The sequence below is a fragment of the Canis lupus genome, chromosome X (assembly GCF_003254725.2).
Source record: "Canis lupus dingo isolate Sandy chromosome X, ASM325472v2, whole genome shotgun sequence".
Lineage (NCBI taxonomy): Eukaryota > Metazoa > Chordata > Mammalia > Carnivora > Canidae > Canis > Canis lupus.
The window spans coordinates 9,462,343-9,467,958 of record NC_064281.1 but is presented as its reverse complement, the minus strand read 5'-3'; the positions used below and the strand labels follow the sequence as shown (position 1 = coordinate 9,467,958).

At 42.4% G+C, this 5,616-nt stretch overlaps 1 non-coding gene across 1 annotated transcript; it reads right to left on the bottom strand.

Moving 5' to 3' along the window:
- Positions 1-256: 256 nt before the first annotated feature.
- On the bottom strand, positions 257-363 carry LOC112656044 (U6 spliceosomal RNA). The gene has a single exon (XR_003134064.1). It is a non-coding gene; the product is annotated as a U6 spliceosomal RNA (small nuclear RNA).
- Between the last annotated feature and the right edge of the window lie 5,253 nt (positions 364-5,616).

The following is a 5,616-nucleotide window of genomic DNA, read 5'->3' as shown; positions in this document are numbered from 1 at the left end:
GATTCTCTCCGTCTCCCTCTCGAGTCCTCTTTCTCTCTCAGATAAATAAATTAATTAAATCTTTTAAGACAAACAAACAAACATGAATCTGCACTCAGCACGTAACTCAGCATTCCCACTCCCAACCCCAGTATGATGGTATCAGGTAGGGCTTTGGGGGGTGACCAGGTCATGAGGGTGAAGCCCCAGGAACAGGATCAGTGCACTTAAAAAAGGACATTCTCTCTCTCTCTCTCTCTCTCTCTCTCTCTCTCTCTTAAATATGGCATACTTCACAAAATTGCATGTGTTCCCTGCACAGGGGCCACACTAATTTTCTCTGTAGCGGTTCCATTTTGATGTGTGAGCTGCCAAAGTGAGCACTCCCTTGCCCTCTTTCTGCCATTGAGGCACAACGAGAAGACAGCCCTCTGTGACCCTGAAGAGCCTCCCCCCCAGAACCTGACCATGCTTGGCACCCTGATCTCGATCTTCCTGCCTCCAGAACTGTGAGATAGAAATTTCTGCTTTTTTTTTTTTTGAAATTTCTGCTTTTTATAAGCCACTGGGTCCATGGCACTTTGTTATAACGGCCCAAAGTAAGGCAACAGGAGAGATGGAAACACACGCCCACATAAGCGTCTGTCCAGGCAAGGTTTATAGCGGCCCCGTGCATAATCACCCCAAACTCGGAACAACCCAAGTGCCCCGTCAACAAGGAAACATAAACAATCCGTGGTGCATACTGTGATCGATACTGCTCTGCCATAAAAAAGAAGAAAGCACCGATCCGTTCAACAACATGAACGAGTCTTGGGATCCTGGGGTGGCTCAGCGGTTGAGTGTCTGCTTTGGCTCAGGGCGTGATCCCATAGTCCCAGAATCGAGTCCCACATCGAGCTCCCTGCATGGAGCCTGCTTCTCCCTCTGCCTGGGTCTCTGCCTCTCTTTCTGTGGGTCTCTCATGAATAAATAAATAAAATCTTAAAAAAAACAACAACAACATAAATGAGTCTCAAAAGCATTATGGGGAGTGAAAACGAGAGACAAAAGATGACGTACTGTTAAGATTCCATTTATATGGCATTCTATAAAAACCCAATCTATAGGGACACAGACTCATGGTTGCCAGGAATTGGGGATTGGTGGGAAGTGGTGGGAAACTTTTTGAGGTGAGACAAATATGCTCTGTCTTGGTTGTGGTGGTCGTGACATGACTTGGTTTCTTTCTTTCTTTCTTTCTTTCTTTCTTTCTTTCTTTCTTTCTTTCTTTCTGTCTTTTTTTAGATTTGAAGATCCAATTGGCTTTATTCAATGATTTTATGAATCAGGCAACACCCACTTACCATGTAGAAAGGAGCTCTGAAGAACCGTACAAAATGGGAAGCTCTTACAGGCAGAAGGGGGAGGGATAAGGAAAGACTGAATTACTACATCTTCCTTTGGGGCACAAAAAAAATAATCTACGCAGCAGATTTTCTCATTGCTGCTGACCAGAAAATTCCGGACTGACAGGTTAGGACTGAAATCTTGGAAAAAGTTGAAATTGCATTTAGGTTAGATATTAAGCTTCGGTTTGTTGACATAGGTTTAGCACAAGTGACTTCATGTTGGGCCTTTTGTCTCTTTTTTTTTTTTTAACAGAAACATATTCACACTTAAATGATATAACATATAAATTTCAAAATATATAAAATAAAACATTATCTATGATTTTGTTTCTTAAAACTCTTAGAACTGTATACATAAAAAGGACAAATGACACTATCGGTAAACTAAACCTGCATGATCAACAATGAAGAAAGTTGGACCCACAAGCATAAAACTAATACATTCACTATTTTCCAAGTGAAGACTTACTCGTGCTAGTAGAACTTAAGAAGGAAGTGTTTCTTTTTTTTTTTTTTAAAGGCTTAAAAAGTATTTTAATAAGTTGATGCTGGAAGTGTTTCCGTAAACAATATGCCCCACCGCTGTGGAGGCCACTGAGGACCTCCATGTGGGATTCTGGGGGGACGAGTATCGACTTCTATAATAAAAGAGGCCTCTACCAGAGTCCATGACCACTGCTTCCTAAGCAACCCTACATGCCCTTTAGAATAAAGGAGAAATGAGCTCTAAATTGTGACAGATAAAAAAATAATAAAAATAAATAAATAAATAAATAAATAAATAAATAAATAAATAAATAATAAATAATGACAGATCCAGGAAAGCACTATAAAAAAATGTAGGGCCGGGACATCCGGGTGGCTCAGTGGGTTAAGCATCTGCCTCCAGCTCAGGTCAGGATCTCAGGGTCTTGGGATCGAGTCCTGCGTTGGGCTCCCTCCTCAGCAGGGAGTCTGCATCTCCCTCTTCCTCTGCCTCTCCTCACCCCAGTTCATGCTCTCTCTATCACTCACTCTCTCAAATAAATTAGTAAAATATTTTTTTTAAAAATGTAGGGCCAGTTCCCACTGCATTGTTTACCAACCCCCCTGAGAGAGCTCACTTCTCTTCTGAAAACAGTTCCAGGATGAGCTCAATCAACAGTCTCTCTCAAAAATGGCAAAGAAGATCAAGTAACAGGTGATTGATTTTTGTCCAGAAAACAACTATCTACACAGGAGGAAAGCAGTGGAAAAACAAACGTTTAATAACAACAACAACAACAAAGAAAAACAAGAGAAAAAAAGATATCGAATCTCCCCTTTGTTTTAATTTCCCGGTGCCAGATATACAACCTTGGTGACTGACATTTCTTTCTTTCTTTCTTTCTTTCTTTCTTTCTTTCTTTCTTTCTTTCTTTCTTTCTTTCTTTTTTCTTTCTTTCTCTCCTTCTTTCTTTCTTTTTTAGGATTTTATTTATTTATCACGACCGACGTTTCGTATTTGCTGACTCGATCCATTTGGTGCCACTCAGACGTGGCCAATTTTTTTTTCATGGATGGGAAATAAAGGGGCAAAGAACAGTATGAAGATTTGAGGGAAACCAGGTAAATTATGAGACACAGAAGGGGTAGATTGGATCCCAGAAGCACCACATTAGATTCTACAAGAAAGAACTGAGTTGCCCCTCGGCGATGCACAAGACGTACCACATGGGTAAAGATCAAAGTCTTAAATAGCAGAAAGGATGGGATGTTAGCTAATCTGAAAGCAATCAGACAGCGTGCACCTTTAGAAAAATTGTATGAACACCCATTTGGGTGAAAAGGAATTTGTCTTGTAATGAGTCACTGCTGCCGGGAAACACACCTTTTGCAAAAGACAAAACTCGGTCCCAGTCTTAGCTCTACAGTCTCTTGACAACACTACAGGGTCTTAAAATAGTTTCCGCTTCTCTAGTCACTTTTGCAAAGCTCTTTAGGATTTCTTGAATTCAGTGGGACTCCAGTGGGGAGCAGCTGGTTCTCAGGAGCTCCCTTCTGTAGGGAGCTGGCCGCTGGCAGCAGGGCAGGTCTGTGCGCCCGGGACCTCAAGAGAGCTGCAGATTTGGCAGCGGAATCAGACGTTTTCAGATCCTCAGAACGGACACCCCGGAAGGATCTGATTGCCCTCACTCTGCAGAGTCCACATTCTTCTCGCTGCCTCCAGTTGTCATTTCAATCCGGGCTTCCTTACAGAGCACGTTTTCCTTTTAAAATATTTTCTTTTGGGGATCCCTGGGTGGCGCAGCGGTTTGGCGCCTGCCTTTGGCCCAGGGCGCGATCCTGGAGACCCGGGATCGAATCCCACGTCGGGCTCCCGGTGCATGGAGCCTGCTTCTCCCTCTGCCTGTGTCTCAGCTTCTCTCTCTCTCTCTCTCTCTCTCTGTGACTATCATAAAAAATAAAAAAAATAAAAATAAATAAAATATTTTCTTTTGAAAAAATAAATAAGTAAAAAATAATAAAATAATAAAATATTTTCTTTCCGGCAGCCCGGGTGGCACAGCAGTTTAGTACCGCCTTTGGTGACTGGGTGACGGGCACTGAGGGGGGCACTTGATGCGATGAGCACTGGGTGTTATACTATATGTTGGCAAGTTGAACTCCAATAAAATTAATCAATTAATTAATTAATTAAAAAAATAAAAAATAAAAGTGCCACCTTTGGCCCAAGGCATGATCCTGGAGACCCGGGATCGAGGCCCACGTAGGGCTCCCTGCATGGAGCCTGCTTCTCCCTCCTCCTATGTCTCTGCCTCTCTGTCTCTCTCTCTGTCTGTGTCTCTCATGAATAAATAAATAAAATCTTTAAAAATAATTAAAAAATAAACTATTTTCTTTCCTAGGGAACCTGTTCATGTGGGCACAGTGCTCGATCCTAATGCCAGGGAAGACCAGCTTTAAAGATATGGGCTAAAAAAAAATAAAACAAAAATAAAATAAATAAAAATAAAATAAAAAAAATAAAGGTATGTGCTGGTGTGCGTAGAAAATGATAGCAGAATGTGTTTATGTGCGCGCGATTGTTCGATTCTCCACACTTCGTGACCCTCCAGCTTTCTCTGCGGCTGATTCAATTAGCCATGCGTGTGGCACTCTGTTTCTTTAAGGAATTACCCTAATGGACAGAATCGGGGAAAATGAGTACAGAAAGAGGGTCGCTGCTTCATTTTTGTCTAAAAACCTGGGTTTTTTTTAAAGATGTTATTTATTTGTTCATAAGAGCCACCCAGGCGCCCCATGTAAATTTCATATACATGGAATCACCTGGTTTCTTTCTCGCCAAGTAATGTTTTTGAGTAATGTTTTATATCTCAATCCGTAGTTTTTTCTTTAAAAAAAAAAAAACTGTCGTGCATGATTCCGTTGCAAGGATACGCCACCATTTGTGTATCCTTTCTTCCGTTGATGAGCGTTTGGACCATTTCCAGTTTAGACCTATCGTGAGTAAAGCTGCTGTGAGCGCTGTTGTATTTTACGGCCCTGGCCTTTCACTTCCCTGGGTTACACACCTAGGAATAACGGCCGGGCCGCACGGAAGGTGTCTGCTGAACTTCATCAAAATTAGTATCATTAGTCATGGTTTGGACACAAGAAAACAGATTTTTAGGGATGCCGGTTGAGCATCCGCCTTCGGCTCAGGCCGTGATCCTGGAGACCCGGGATCGAGGCCCACATCGGGCTCCCTGCGTGGAGCCTGCTTCTCCCTCTGCCTGCGTCTCTGTCTCTCTCTCTCTGTGTGTCTCTCATGAATAAATAAATAAAATCTTTTTTTTAATGAAATTTACAAACAAGCAAACCCAGTTTATGGAGTAGAAGACGGAACAGTGGTTCGCTGACGTGTGAGGAGCCTAGGGGTTGGTTGCCTGCGAAAGGGAACAGGGGAATGTTCTGGGGCAATTGGAGAGATTCTGTATCTTGATCCAGGCAGTTGTCATAAGAGAGTATAGAGAGGGGGAAAGGTCATCAAGCTGCGCAGGTAGGATTTGTGCATTTTGCCGCATGTACATTATGCACCAGATTAAAAACAAACAATGCTAATGATGTCCATGTCCTGTTGCTGCAGATCCCACAGAATGTGGGAGGATTCCTGGTTATAAGCATCAGACCTGGCTTTGAGCTACTTCACTGCCAGGCAACGAAAAAAATCAAGTATCATTTCTCATAGTAAGGGAAGCACCTTAACCACTGATTGAGCACCTACTGTGTGCTTGCTGATGTGCTG